Raw genomic sequence first — 12,842 nt, 5'->3', positions numbered from 1 at the left:
TTGGGCGTGAATTCTAGGAGCCAGGCTACCTAGGGTGTTTGAATCAGTGTCGGTCAGCGAGTCCCCAGTGAGTGCCCTGGCCTGTTGCTGCTGTCATTGTCTAGCCTCCTATCCTGGGGTGGCTGACTTCTGTCTGAGCCCCTGAGCCTTTGCAGCTTGCCTGTGTAATCCTCATTGCTGATCCTGGCCTCATGTGACAACTAATGCATAGGCTTACCCATCTTGCTATTCCCTACATGGTCATGCACCTGTGGTTTGCATGCATCTTTCTAGGTCTCAGTCACTTGTCTTGCAGTCCCCCGCTGCCCCTGGTGCTGGCTTTGAGCTAACCAGATATAATAAAGTGTAATGTTCAAAACAATACAGTTTTTCTTTTTGTATAAAAATTCTATGATTTCAAAATGTATGAAAAACTTTTATTTAAATATTTTTCCTCTCTAACATTAAAACAGGAATAATAAAATTATAAATATGTTGTATTGTATTATTTTATTTTATTGCCCAGCCCATTTGTGCTAAGTAGTGGAGGGAGGGCTGCTTGTGAAGAGAAAAGAATTCCAGTATTGAATTCATTCTATGATTCACATGGTCTTCCTAGTTTCACACTTAATCTGAAATTGACTGCATCCTAAAAACACAGTTATCCAGTTGGGATTGTAACATGGTTATCCATGTTACCAGTTAACATGGATAACATTTGGATAACATGGTTAGCCAGAATCATGTCTACACCCAGTAAATCGAGAAAAGGGCCAGCAGTCAAATTTGCAGAATGAATATAAACCAGAGAGAAAACCCCAGCAATTTGACTGGTGTGTGCTTTTAAAAACTGGGGCATCGTCAAGGTTCTTGATGGTGAAGAGGGTACCGAAAAAGAAAATGGACAGCAGAGGCTGTGATTCAGAAAGCTGAACGCTGAACACCAAGAAGCTTTGGAAATGTCTCAGCTAATTAATTTTGCTTATATTCAGTCTTTCACATATGCAGGAGAAAGACACATGCTTTAAAATCCTTATCCAAAGTCTCCAAGAGCTCTGTCATTAAATGTACTAAAACAGTTTTAATGACTAAAAATCAGTGGGCTCTGTAAACTTAAAACTCTTCTAAAATAAAAAGTTTCTTTAAAACACAAGCATTGAGTAATAATAGAATTGGAGGCTTTTTTCTTTTTCAGTCGTACATAAAATAATCTTACAACTGATGATGACTTAGATTCAATAAAATATGGTATTTTTTGTTTGATTTTGAGCCATTTTGCTACAGAAATTGTTAGACAATAAATTCTTAAAACAAGAGATAGAGATTTTTAAAGTTTTATTTTATGTTAATGTCTTCAGGAAATAACAATCTGACCCCTTCCCTACTTTTGCACCAAATGGAAACCCAAACTATCTGAATAAAAAGAAAGTTATTTGAAGTTAAGAAAGCGTCCTGTGGTGCAGTAATACATGGGCTTTGCATTTATGTATCTCCACACGAAGAAGTCACATTACATATTGTGTTTACCATAAAGAAGGCAGATGTGTTGGTACTCTAAATTGAATTTTGAGAATTTACCTAGATTAGTGAAAGGAGATATATCTTGATATGACTTCCTCACATTTTAGTGTTGTTAGGTGTAGATGAAGGGTATCTTTGATAATTACCAAAGTTCTAAATATAAAATTTGTTCTTCATAGATTTAAATTTATGATGTGATTTATGTGATCATTTTCTACATATACACTCATTTCCATTTGGATAGGCGTTGACACATGATTTATACGGGCTTCTAATTATGTAATATGGATATAATTCTGCAGCAAAATTAAATAGAAAAGGTGTGACTCTTGTCATGATAAAAAAAAGAGAAGATTAAGCATCTTGGAAATTTTCCTCAAATATCTTCTCTTCATTTGTAACCAGAAAATCTGTCATTTCATGCTTTATGTTTCTTTTTACTTAATATTTGGCCAATGTAACTGATGGCTGCTCTGTTTATTAGGGATGTTTGCTGCTCAAAATAGGGTTCAAGTAACTGACAAGTGATGAAATATATTTATCTTTACTTCTACAATTTAATGATTGCTATTTTTAAAAACCTCTTTTCATGCTCATCCATTCAGCGTATATTTACTGAGTATTCAGCATAAGCCAGGCATTCTTACATTAAGATCTACTAACAAAGCAGCTAAAATGTCACTATTTATATTATTGTTAAAGGTATCAAACCATAAAGAAGACTGTTAACTTAGTTACTAAGACAGCTGTGAGCAGTATATTTGACATCTGTACGTAGGGATAAAGCTGTTTGCTTCCCACACCAGGGAGATCAGATAAGTAATCAATTTCCCACATAAATAAAAATATTTATCCATCAGATCCTACATTATCTAATATGTCCACCTTTACACTCATTCTTTGTTTTTAAGGCAAGGTTTTCTAAGTAGTGGAAAACAATGTCCCACAAAACCTAGGAGAATACACCCTAGATCTGCCTGCAAGAAACGCTAAGGGGATTTCTTCAGGCTGAAGAAAATGTTTCTACTCGAGTCTCAGAACTGCAAGAAGGAAATAAGAAGAGCAAAAGTGTTCCATATACATTTTGGTATATGTATGTATACGTATACAAATACATATGTATTTATGTATATTGATCTATATATGAATATATAAAAAGAATGAAAATTGACTTTTTAAAGATAACAATTGGCAAGGTTGAAGACATAGAATTAAAACACGTGACAGTAATAATAAAAAGGCAGGAGGTAATAAATGAATTGAATGCACCTTAAGATTTTTGATTGTTTACAAGTAGTAAAACTACTATAAACCACATGACTGTGCAGGTAAATATTGAATCCCTAGGTTAACCACCAATTGAATTAAAACAATTATATATGTATACACACATATGTAGAAGTAGATATAAATATATAGATGTATACATAACTAAAAAGCTAGCAGAGGAGAAAAATGGAATCACGAAAAATAATCCAAAAGAAAATAAGAAAGCAACCAAGTCTCAAGGATAGTCACAAAACTAATAACAATACTATTATTAATAGAGATATGATATAGACATCATTAAAAAGCTAAAGAGGAGAAAATGGAATAATGAAAAAATAATTAATCCAAAAACAACTGGAAAAGAAGAATAAAGGAGCAAAGAGCAGAATGGTGAAATAAAATAAAATAGCAAGATGGTGAGCATAACTAAAATTGTATATCAACAACTGCATTAAATGTAAAGTGGACTAATCAAAAGCAAATGAGCAGTGAACACACGCAGAGCGAAATGAAAAACAAGACTCTGCTATGTGCCGCCTACAACTTACACGTACAGACCCACAAGGAAAGTTGAAAATAAAAGGATAGAAAAATAAATACCTTGCAAACATAGACCAAAAGAAAGCTCTGCAGCTCTATTACTATAAGGCAAGGCAGACTTCAAGAGGAGAACTATTGCCAGACATAAAGTGGAGCATTTCATAAAAGGGTCAGTTCAGCAGGGTAATATACAAACCCTAAACTAGTATGCATGTAATAACATAGCTTCAAAATAAAGAGAGAAACAGACAAATCCAAAACCACGGTTGGAGATTACCTTTTGTCTTGTGTAAACTACAATGGAGCTATAATGTAACTATAATGTCAACTATGATGAGACTCTTGAACTAACTGCTAGAACCAGAGGGCAAAAACCCAGTCAGGAGGTGGAGACTCAAACAACATGCTTAGCTAACTTGACCTGATATATACACGTGGCAACTACAGAGCATACATTCTTTTATATTGTAAATAAAATAATTACCAAAATAGACTGTAAGCTGGAGAATAAACCAAGTCCCAACAAATTTCAAAAGACTGAAATCACACTGAATATGTTCTCTGTAAACAGTGGAATTAAACTGGAAATCAGTAGCAGAAAGAGAACTAGAAAAGCCCCAACTGTTTGTAAACGAAGCAACACACTTCTATGTGACCCAGACATCAAAGAAGACATCACAGTGACATTTAGGAAATGTTTTGGACAAGTGGTAATAAAAATACCATATCCTAATACTGTGGGATGTAGCTGGAGAGAAAATTCAGCTTCAAATGCTCATATTAGAAAAGAAGAAATGTTGAAAACCAGTTAACTCAGCCTGTACTGCAAGAATACAGAGAAAGAATAGCAAATTCAACAAAAGAAGTGGAAGCAACTGAATTAGAAATGTAAGAGCTGAAGTTAATTAATCAAAAGCAGATGTACAATAGGGAAAATCAACAAATCTAAAAGTTGGTACTATGAAAAACTAATAACAATGATTTATTAAAAAAGACTCATATACCACAAAGGTAAGCATTGGCAGGCATGAGAATGGAGATCAAAGAAGTGCTGGAACGTGAAACTGTCCAGTGTCAGCATCAACAGACACCCGTACGTGGTTAAGCAGCTCACAATGGCCTGTCCTGCATGTTAGTGGTTCTCTTGGCCTTTCCCCCACGGCCACAAGATGGCGCCACACTTCCCGACTTTACTGCAACTGCTACTTCCACCAGAGCCAGTGCCGCTTCTGTGTCAGGAATGTGTTCTCGAAACCTTGATGGTTCCAAAAGCCAGACACGTGTGCACCCACTTTTGCCAGCAAAATACAGAGCTTCTTAATTAGCTTAGTTTTGAATTGAAATCCCTGAAAACGGACCTGATTGGTGGAGACTCACTCTAGCTGCAATTCTTATACTCTTTATAAGAATTTCATCCCTGTTGGTAGTTAAGCACCTTTACCAGTTAATAATTCATCATATTAAATTAGCTCTGTTCAAATTACTGGTGTGGTTTCTGTTTCCTGAGTAGATCCTGACTGATACACATTTGTAACTCATGTCCTATTTTGAACTGGACAGCCTGGGATCTGACCTTTTGTCTTGTGTAAACTACAATGGAACTATAAATGTTATAGCAAAAGGGGAGAATTGAATGGATTGTAAAGAGGTAAAAGGGAAATTTCTGGAGTGATAGAAATGTCTATATCTTTATTTGGGCAGTAGTTATGAAGATTAAAAAGAACTTTACAAAAAATTTTCAGAATTTATCATCTTTATGGGGAGAAAAAAAGAACCTCCTTACCACTTACCATTCCCAAACCTTAATGCAATGTGGACAATAGGCCAAATATTAGAGCTAAAATTATAAAGTTTTAGGAGGAAAATTTGACATTATTTTTATTTTACCTAATATATACTATAATACATATTTAATGTACATAATATATTCAAATATATGATATATATGATATATGTCAATATGTACTATAGTATTATATATCAAACATATATTTATGTATTTATATATTAAATTTTCTATATTTATATATCATATAAACGTACTACATATAACCTATATAGTGTGTGTGTATATATATATATATTTGATACAGGTCTTTAATCCAGAAGATAGATAGATATATGCTTACACCTCAATAATAAAAGAGAACAACCTGATGTAAAAATGAGCAAATGATTTGAATAATCCTCCACAAAGGAACCTATACTCATGGTTAGTAAACAGGGACGGAGAGCTCAACGTGAATCATCAGGGAAACAAATTAACACCACGGTGAGGTGCCAAAATACAACACTCCAAGGCTAAAAATTTAAAAAGGCGAGGCCGGCCCCGTGGCCGAGTGGTTAAGTTCGTGGGCTCCGCTCTGGCGGCCCAGGGTTTCCCCGGTTAGGATCCTGAGCGTGGACATGGCACTGCTCATCAGGCCATGCTGAGGTGGCGTCCCACATGCCACAGCTAGAAGGACCTGCAACTGAAAATATACAACTATGTAGTGGGGGGCTTTGGGGAGAAAAAGCAGTTAAAAAAAAGAGAAGATTAGCAACAGTTGTTAGCTCAGGTGCCAATCTTTATTAAGAAAAAAAAATTAAAAGGCAACACCAAATGTGAGAGAGGATATGACGCAACCAGAACTCCCATACATCGCTTTTTGGAGTGTAAAATGAATCCAATCACTTTGGCAGTTTCTTGTAACAGTAAATGTACACCTGTCTATAATGCAGTCATTCCACTCCTCAGTATTTACTCAAGAGAAATAAAACATGTCCACAAAGAGGTTTTTACCAGAATGTTCAGAATGCTCCAAATTGGAGACAGTTTGAACATCCATCAATAGGAGAATGGGTAAGTATATAAATGTTGTATATTTTTACAATAGAATACCACTCAGCAATAAAAGGATCATACTTCTGATAAATGCAGTAAGACTGATAAATCTCAAAAACGCTGTGTTATTCAGAAAAAATCAGACACAAAATGGTACGTAAAGTATAATTCTCCATCCTGCCATTGGATTGTCTTTGTGTTTTTGTCAGGAAACAACCAGTGTGTCATTGCGGATCTATTTCTGGACTCTACTCCGTTCTTTGATCTATGTCTCTCTTCTTAAGCCAATAATAGCACTCTGTCTTGATCACTATAGTTTTCTAGTAAGTCTTGAAATCAAGTCCAGCCTTGTTCTTTTTACGAGCATTTTGACGTTTCTAGGACTTTCAGCAATGTATTTTTTTTTTTGTAAATAATGTTGTGATGAACATGAGGGTGCAGATGTCTTTCCAAGTTAGTGTTTTCATTTTCTTTGGGTAAATACCCAGAAGTAGAATTGCTGGATTATATGGTAGTTCTATTTTTAATTTTTTGAGGAACCTCCATACTGTTTTCCACAGTTGATGCACCAATTTACATTCCCACCAGCATCACACAACGGTTCCTTTTTCTCCACATCCTCACCAATGCTTGTTATTTGTTGCCTTTTTTTTTTTAAGATTGGTCCTAGATTGACATCTGTTGCTAATCCTCCTCTCTCTTTTTTTCTCTCCAAAGCCCCAGTACATAGTTGTATATCCTAGTTACAAGTCATTCTAGATCTTCTATGTGGGATGCCACCACAGCATGGCTTGATGAGTGGTACGTAGGTCTGCACCCAGGATCCAAACTGGTGAACCCCGGGCCACCGAAGTGGAGCACATGAACTCGACCACTCAGCCAGGAGTCGGGCCCCCTTTCTTGTCTTTTTGATAATAGCCATTCTAACAGATATCTCATTGTGGTTTTGATTTGCATTTCCCTGACGATTAGTGATGTTAAGCACCTTTTCATGTACCTGTTGGCTGTTTGTATATCTTTGGAAAAATGTCTGTTTAGATCCTCTGCCCATTTTTTAATCAGATTGTTCTTTTGCTCTTGAGTTGCACGAATTCTTTATATATTTTCAGCATTAACCTCTTATCAAATATATGATTTGCAATATTTTCTCGCATTCAGTACATTGCCTTTTCATTTTGTTGATGAGTTCCTTTGCTGTGCAGAAGCTTTCTAGTTTGAAATAGGCCACTTGTTTCCTTTTGCTTTTGGTTGCCTTTGCTATTGATGTCAAATTCAAAACATCTGTGCTAACACTGATGTCAAGGAGTTTACCGCCTATGTTTTCTTCTAGGAGTTTTATGGTTTCAGGTCTTACATTCAAGTCGTTAATCCATTTTGAGACAGTTTGTATGTATGATATAAGATAGGGGTCCATTTTCTATCTTTTGTATGTGGCTGTCCAGTTTTCCCAGCACTATTTATAGAAGAGACTCTCCTTTCCCCATTGTATATTCTTGCCTCCTTTGTTGTAAATGAGTTGACCAAATATGTGTGTGGGTTTATTTCTGGGTTTTCTACTCTGTTCCATTGATGCATGTGTTGTCTTTATGCCAACACCATATAATTTTGATTACTATAGCTTTGTAAGATAGTTTGAAATCAGGAAGCATGAGTCCTCGAGCTTTGTCCTTTCTCAAGATTGCTTCAGCTATTCAGGGACTTTTGTGGTTCTATACAAATTTTAGGATTGTTTTTCTATTTTTGTGGAAAATGCCTTGGAATTGGATAGGGATTGCCTCGAAGCTGTTGTTATCTTTGGGTAGTATGGACATTTTGATAATATTAGCTCTTCCAGCCCCTGAGCACGAGATATCTTTCCATCTATTTGTGGCTTCCTCAATTCTTTCATAAATGCCTTGTAGTTTTCAGTGACAGGTCTCTCACCTCCTTGGTTAAATTTATTCCTAGGCATTTTATTCTTTTTGATGCAATGTAAAAGGTATTGTTTTCTTAATTTCTCTTTCTGATTGTTTGCTATTAGTGTATAGAAACACAACAGAGTTTTGTACATTGATTTTGTATCCTGAAACTTTCTTGAATTTTATTAATTTTCACAGTTTTTTGGTGGACTCTTTAGGGTTTTCTATATATAATATCATGTCATCTGCAAATAATGACAGTTTTACTTCTTCCTTTCTGATTTGGATGGCTTTTATTTTTTTTCTTGCCTAATTGCTTTGCCAAAGACTTCCAATATTATGCTGAATAAAAGTGACAAGAGTGGGCCTTCTTGTCTTGTTTTCGATCTCAGAGGAAAAACTCTCAGCTTTTCACTTGAGTATAATGTTAGCTGAGGGCTTGTCATCTGTGGCCTTTATTATGTTAAATTATGTTTCCTGTATATCCACTTTATTGAGAGGTTTTATCATAAATGGCTGTTGGGTTTTGTCAAATGTTTTTTCTACATATAGTGAATGATCATATGATTTTCATCCTTCATTTTGTTAATGTTGTGTATCACATTGATTGATTTGCAGACGTTGAACCATCCTTGCATCCCTGGAATAAATCCCACTTGATCGTGGTGTATGATATTTTTCATGTTTTGTTGAATTTGGTTTGCTAATATTTTGTTGAGTATTTTTGCATCTTTGTTCACTAGGTTCCTTCTTGACATTCTTAAACTCCAAATTTAAAGTGTTATCTCAATGGAAAATTACAGTTAAATGCAAGAATATTAATAAGGTCAGGAAGTCCTTAGGAGTAATTTACAACAAGCTATGACAAGTGGAAGGAAGAAGGATTCTAATGAACTTACTTTTCATAGGAATTTTAGCTCTTCAGAGGAATTCTCATTAAACTAAATTTAAAAGATAAGCTTTAGGTTAAAGTTTAAAACTTTTTTGACCATATATTTTAATGGTGTAACTGAAACTCACGTAATTTATGTCCCAGATATTAAGGAATAATAAACAGCCATTAAAATTATGTTGTCAAAAACATTTAATGACATGGGTACGTACTCCTATTAAATGAAAAAGTAACTGGGAATATAAGATGATCCCATCTAATTTAGAAGAAAGTGTATAGATATATTGAGGGACAGTTTTCAAATTTCCTAAACTGTTTTACTGTTAAAATAATCAAAGCGTTCCACAAATACACGTTGGTGTGATATACTATTTTCATGAAACCAGACACAGAGCTGCGATGTGGACGTTATTCCTCACAATTTCCCACCGCGCCCCATGTGCGTCCTGGGAGGCAGCGACCTCGTCTATTTTCTGAGCCGGAACCCAGGGCCTGACTCAGGTGCTCGACTTCAGGTGCCCTGAATGCTGGCGGCACTTGGGAAGAGGCCTATTTTTTCATAATGAGAAGTGAGGAGACAATGACTTTCGCCCCCCCAAATATTGAATCTTACAGAATTTATTTTGGTCTAACTGCAATCCTGTGAAGATGTCTCAGTTTGAACGTGGCTTCTTTGCTGACAGAACCGGGGAGCCCCGCAGCACTCCTGCCATTTCTCGTGTGGCCACCAGAGGGCAGTGTGTGTGCGGTTGCTCATGATGATGACACGGCCCCATGTTGAATTTTACTTCATAAGTTAATTTTCTTCAGAACATGTTTTCTAACCTTAGAGGATATCTTTAAGGATTATTTATTTGCTTTTCCTCTAATTAAAGTTCCCCACAAGTAACAACTATAGGTAATGCACTGTCTGGAAGATGTCCCTCTTCACACATGCAGAAGTGTAAAATTCTGAATGATGGAAAGAAGGCAGACCCTTACCTAAAATAATATAAAAAAATTAAACCCAAATGGATCAAAGACCTCAATTTAAAAGCTAAAACTGTAAAACTCATAGAATAAAACATAGGAGCAAATCTTCACAACCTTGGATTTGGCATCTGTTTCTCAAGGATGATACCAAAAACAACAAAAGAAAAAACAGATACACTGGATAAATGGTCACCAACATGACCACATTTCCATATGGCTCTTACTGCACTCCAGACACCAGGGAAGAATTGCACAGGCATTTCTCAAACAATTCTCCTGACAGCACATTAAACAGCTCCATTTACTTTCTCCATTTTAGAGATGGGGTCACTGAGGCTCAGAGCCTTGCCTGGGGTCACCCAGGTAGAAAGAGGCTGAGCAGGGACTAGAACTGCAGTCTCTGTCTTTGGACTCTGTGCTCCACCCACCCTGCTCCTCCCTGGACCTCAAGGGTCCAGAATTCCTCCAGATCCAATCCCCTAGGCCTCAAGACCTCACTGAGCTCAGGCAGCGGTGTCACCCCTGTGACTGGGGCTTGGGGTGTTGGCTGAGATGGCCAGCCCTGGGCACTGTAGGGTCTCCCTGTACCAAGATCAGGCAATCCCTAGGCAGAAGGAGGTTTCTCTCTGGGCATAAGGAGCAAAAGTTCATGTGACTTCAGAGATGAGAGGTCCCTCCTGTAGCATCTGGATGCAGCGTCTTTGTCCACTGGGCCCCACGCAGGTTTTCAAGCACTGGATTCACAGGCTGCCTCTGCCTCTCTGTAGGGCATCATCTTTAGCTCCTGTGCCTGTGTGCTACATGATTCACTAGGTGCCCTATGTGGATCTCCTCCTCCCACTGAGGCTAATCTCTCACAGAGTGGGGTTCAGCGGGTTGCTGAGCCTCAGTTTGCTCCTCTATACAAAGGTGTGAATAGAGGATCAACCTCATCAGGTTACTCTAGGGGCTCACTGGGGTCCTGCAGGCAAAGTGCTGTCTAGGTGCCTGGCCCTGTGGACAGGTCTGCTGCAGGGGCTGCGGTTGTGCTACTTGATCAGTTTGTACAAACCTCCACCAAGGAGGGAGAAGAGACGACAGCCTGAGGGCCTTGGATGTACATGGTGCAAATAAGGGGCACCTCAGCAATCCCCTTTCCGCCTGCCAGCCCTGACCTGGTGTCTGAACATGACAGGACCACCAGGTTATCAACCACCCACCAACCTGCTCCTGCCCAGGGCGAGCCCTCCCCACATGTCCCTCTGCCCCCACAATGTAGAGGAGGGATGGGGGCTGCTCACAGAGGTGGTCTGGCCTGGATCGGCCTGACTCAGGCCATCTGGTGTTACCTTAGGGGACCTCTGGAAAATGGCCAGAGGTGCCGGGGGTGAGAGATGAGCCAAGGTCTGCAGCGTCTGAAAAGATTCTCACTCGGGAGTGTCCTGAAGCCAGAGCCCTGGGAAGTAGAGATACAGCAGGAGAACATTTTTCACTATCGAGTATCTCTGGCCAAGTGAGCTGGATCTGGGGCTGTCATTAGAATGTGGGTGCCTGTTTCAGGGGTCCCAAGTTCTGTGGGGGTCTATGTCAAGGAAATGGCTTCACTTCCTGGGGTCTCTTACCTGAGTCCCCTCCTCGGATAACACCTATCCAAACAGCCCTCTGGGCGGCTGACTACTCCCTGCTTCTCCATGCGACACCATAGCTGTTACACCAACATGTCCCTCTCCACGGAGCCCTGGGAAGGTCTGGGTGCAGCGAGGGTCTCAGCTTTGAGACAGATCTGTATTCAGACACAACTCCTCATTCTTACCTGTTCTTGATCCTGGAGAAGCCACTGTGCCTCTCAGGGCCTCTGTCTCCCACCTGCACAATGGGGATTATTCCAGCAAGTACTTCCTAGGGATGTCCACAGCAGTGCGGGGGATGACACCTATAAAATTGGAGGAATAGTGTCACACACAGGTAATGCCTCCAACCTCTTTCTTCTTCCTCTTGTCACCTCCCCTGTGTCTGATCCCATTTTGTAGTTCTCACATCTAGTGTCACCGTGTATGTGTGTGTGTGTCAGTGCTCACATTCTGGATGCCCAGAATAAAACAGCTCCCATAGAGGAAGGGATGGGCAAGAGGTTGCCAAGATCTTAGGGTTTCTAATTTCCAAAGCAAACCCTAGAGCAGGGGATCAAGCCATGTCCTAGAAGGTCGGGACACACCCTACCCCTGAACTCTGCCTGTCATGGGCCATGGGCCAGTCCCTGCCTCTCTTTGGGCCTCAGTTTCCCCATTATCCACTGAGGGATTAGATTCACATCTGCATAAGTGTGAGCTCAGCATAAAGGTGGCCCCTGTCCCCTCTATCTGGGTGCGATGTGGAGAGGGGTACACTCAGGGGGTCCCCCGACCTAGGCTCCTTCTCAGACAAGAACTTGCCAAATGCCTGTCTAGGCTGCTGCATGCTCCCCTCACCCGCAAGCCATCCCCATATCTGTGCACAGTTACAGCAGCATGGGCCTTTCCAGGGCCCTCTGAGAAAGCCTGGGGCCAGACAGGGCCCCACTCTGAGGACACAGCTAGATTCACACCTGGGTCCACCTTCTCACCGGTCTGTGATTTTTGGCAAAGCCCTGAACCTCTGGGACCTTCACCTTTTCCCCTCAGTGGCTCCCTGTGATCCCACCTTCTGGGGGACACATCCTTGTGTAATCCCCTCCCTGTGAGTGTGGACTGGAATTAGTGACTCATTTCTATTCCACAGAAGACGCAAAGTGACCCAGTGCCGCTTCTTCCAAGACTTGGTTATAGGCAATCAGTGCCTGGCCGCTGCTCCCTCTGCCCTGGTTCTCTCGCTCCCTCAGATCCCTCGCTCTGGAGAACAAGCCTCTGTGTTACGGGTGGAGATGGAGAGAGGCCCACGTGGCCTCGCACCGAGGGAGACCGACAGACAGAGAGGGGCTCAGGCCTTCAGT

This window comes from Equus przewalskii, chromosome 1 (assembly GCF_037783145.1).
Source record: "Equus przewalskii isolate Varuska chromosome 1, EquPr2, whole genome shotgun sequence".
Taxonomy (NCBI): domain Eukaryota; kingdom Metazoa; phylum Chordata; class Mammalia; order Perissodactyla; family Equidae; genus Equus; species Equus przewalskii.
This window is presented reverse-complemented; position numbering follows the sequence as displayed.